The following is a 3,565-nucleotide window of genomic DNA, read 5'->3' on the forward strand; positions in this document are numbered from 1 at the left end:
GTAAGGAAGGAGAGGGAACAGGGTAGCCCTGTATATTAGGGAGTGTTTTGATTATCTAGAGCCTGATAACAGTGATAAAAGGGTTGAGTGTTTATGAGTAAGTATCAGGGACAAGGCCAACAAGACAGATATCCTGGTGGGAGTCAGTTATAGAGCACCCATCCAGAGTGAAGAGACAGACAAAATATTCTATGAGTAGCTTGAAGAAGTCTTGTGATCACTGGCCCTTGTTCTCATGGGGGACTTCAACCTACCAGATGTCTGCTGGAAATACAACAGAGCAGATAGGAAATGGTCTAGAAGGTTTTGGGAGTGTGTTAAAGGTAAATTCCTGACACAGTTCATGACTGAGCCAACTAGGGAAGGTATTGGGATCCAATTAGTGAGAGATGCCTCTGCCTGAATTGAGGTGCAAACAAGATCATATGCCAAAGTCAATAGTATAGATTTAATTTAACAGTAAATGGGAGGTAGAAAGATAGAAAGAAATAGAAATGAGGGGGGGGGGGGGGGAAGGAGAGAGAGAGACAGAGAGAGAGGTCAAGCAGAAGACAGTCACTACCATTAATTCAGTGGTGTCCCATTGGTCCTTCTTCACCCTAGGCTCCTTGGTGGTGGGGGTCCCAGAGTTGTTGTTCTGGGGGTTTCACTTTTATACAGTCCAAGTTCTGAGTATTCACAGGGTAGTCACAAGTGCTGTTCCCATAACTTAGGGTGATAATGTGTATGAACAGTTGCTTCCTTTCCCACAGCAATTTGCCACATTGGGAATTTTTGTTGAGATGTGTTAACCAGGATGTGCTAACCAGATCTCACCTCTACCAGGCTTGGAATTAGTGCCTTCTTGTTGAAAATTCCTCCCTCCTGTGCTTATCTCAGGTTCTCGATGTGGTGGCTTATCTTATGGCAAGTTCCTTCTGTGGCCTTGACAGTGTTTGAGGCGGGCAACTGTGCTCTTTAAGTCCTTTCAGAAGGTTCTCGATCTGTTGTTTGTGAACAAAGAAAGACTTGTGGGTGATGTGATGGTTGGAGGCAGTCTTATGATATGATAATTTTCAATTCTCAGAGATGTAAGGAGTAGTGTCAGCAGTACTGCTATCCCAGAATTCAATGGCCAGTTTAGGAGACTGAGAAAATTCTTTGGGAGGCAGTCCTGAAGAGCAAAGGAGTCCAAGAAGGCTGGATGTCCTAGAAGAAAGAAATCTTAAAGGGGCAGAAGCAGGCCATCTCCACGTGCTGAAAGATGAGCTTGTACGGAAGATGACGGGCCAAGCTAAACAGAGAGCTTTATCTGGAAGTCAGAGAGAAAAAAAAGAGTTTATCACCTCTGGGAACAGGGGCAGTCAATTCAGGACTAATGGATGTTGGGAGGTTGTGCAGGGAGAAAATTAGAAGGGCCTAAGCCCAACTAGAGCTTAATCTGAATACTGCTATAAAAGACAATCAAATCTGTTTCTATAAATACATTAGCAACAAAAGGAGGGCTAAGGAGAATCTTCTTCCTTTATTGGATGTGAAGGGAAACAGTGACAAAAGATGAGGAAAAGGTTGAAGTACTCAATGCTGTTTTTTGCTCTATCTTGAATAAGACCAACTGTTCTCAGGCTACCCAGCCCATTGACCTGGAAGACAGAGACGGGGAGCAGAGTAGGGCCCCCATAATCCAAGGGGAAATGGTTAGAGACCTGCTACACTACTTAGTAGTCTATGGGACAGGATGGGTGCAAGGGTACTGAGGGAGCTGGCCGAAGTGCTCACCAAGCCACTTCCAAACATTTATCAAGAGTCCTGCCTAACCAGGGAGATCACAGTTGGCTGAAGGTTAACAAACATGATGCCTATGTTGAAGAAGGGATAGAAGGAGTATCCAAGGATCTATAGGCATGTCAGCCTGACCTTGGTGCTGGGGAATGTTATGGAACAGATGATCTTGAGTGCCATTATGTGACGTGCATGCCACCAGTTGATCAGGTTCTGTTAGTTTGGGTTTATGAAAGGCAGGTCCTACTTGACTGACCTTATCTCCTTCTATGACAAGGTTACCCACTTAGTGGACAAGGGAAAGGCTGTGGATGTTTGTTACATATAGGTAAAAACCCTATAAAAGAAAGACTTTGTAAAATCATGGCTTAGGCCTGCTACTTTGGCTAAGTACAGCTGGCAGCTAGCCTGATAAGTTTCCATGATAAAACTGTCAGCTTTCATGAGAATGGAATCCTGTAACAGTGAAAATCTAGTTATTCTCATGAGAAAGAATTCTGAGACTGTGACTGTTAACTGCACCTGTGAAAACTATCCTGAATTGTTGAAGAGAAGAATGCAAACAAAGACTGTAGTCGGCAGGTAGGCACCTCTGGTGAACTGACCAATCAAATGGGGTAACAAATAGTTACCAACCAATTGGAATTGAGCATGAAACTTTTGTAAAACGCTATAAATTTGGCATGTGGAAATAAACTGGAGGTTCTCTCTCACTGCTTGAACAAGAGTGTATGTCTCATTTCTATCTCTAATGTGAGGGCATAGCAACAGATGTTGTCTACCTGAACTTCAATAAAGCTTTTGACACCATTTCTCACAGCATTCTTCCGGAGAAACTGTTTATGGCTTGGACAGGTGTCCTCTTCACTGGGTAGGAAAGCATCTGAATATCCAGGCCCAGAGAGTGATGGTGAATGGCATTAAATCCAGTTGGCTTCTGGTTGCAAGTGGGGTTCCCCAGGGCTCAGTATTGAGATGGGGTTTATTTAATTTGTCTATTGATGAGCTAGATGATGGGATCAAGTGCATCCTCAGTAAGTTTGCAGGTGACAGCAAGTTGGACAGGAGTGTTGATGTGCTTGAGAGTAGGAATGTTCTACAGGAGTAATCTGGACAGACTGAATCAATGGGCAAGGCCATTTGTATGAAGTTCAATAAGGTGAAGTGCCAGGTCCTGCACTTGGGTCACAACAACCCCATGCAACAACTCAGGCTTGAGGAAAAGTATCTGGAAAGCTTCCTGGCAGAAAAGGATGTGAGAGTGTTGGTTGACAGCTGGCTGAATATAAGCCAGTGTGTGCCCAGGTGGGCAAGAAGGCTAACAGCCTCATGGCTTGTATCAGAAATAGTGTGGCCTGCAGGACTAGGGAAGTAATTGTCCCTTTCTACTCAGCACTGGTGATACTTCACCTCCAATACTATGTGCAGTTTTGGGCCCCTAAGTACAAGAAAGACATTGAGATACTAGGATATGTCCAAAGAAGGGCAACGAGGCTGGTGAAGTGTCTAGGGCACACGTCTTATGAAGTGGCTGAGGGAATGAAGGTTGTTTATTCTGAAAGAACAGGGGGCTGAGAGGATCTTAAAGGACTTTAAAGGACCTGAAAGGAGGTTGTAGCAAGACGGGTGTCAGTCTCTTTTCCGAGCTAAGAAGTTATATGACAGAAGTAAATGGCATCAAGTTTTGCCAGGAGAGGTTTAGATTGGATATTAGAAAAAATTTCTTCACAGAAAGGGTTATAAAGCATTGGAACAGGCTGCCCAGGGAAGTGGTTGAGGCACTACCCCTGGAGGCATTGAAAAG

General features: G+C 44.2%; 1 pseudogene; it reads left to right on the forward strand.

Annotated features, from left to right (window-relative positions):
• Window positions 1–1,357: 1,357 nt before the first annotated feature.
• Window positions 1,358–3,336, forward strand: LOC128941395 (uncharacterized; annotated as a pseudogene).
• Window positions 3,337–3,565: the final 229 nt, after the last annotated feature.

This window comes from Melozone crissalis, unplaced genomic scaffold, assembly GCF_028551555.1.
Source record: "Melozone crissalis strain CALT ecotype California unplaced genomic scaffold, PUWL_Pcris_2 ptg000035l_1, whole genome shotgun sequence".
Classification (NCBI taxonomy): domain Eukaryota; kingdom Metazoa; phylum Chordata; class Aves; order Passeriformes; family Passerellidae; genus Melozone; species Melozone crissalis.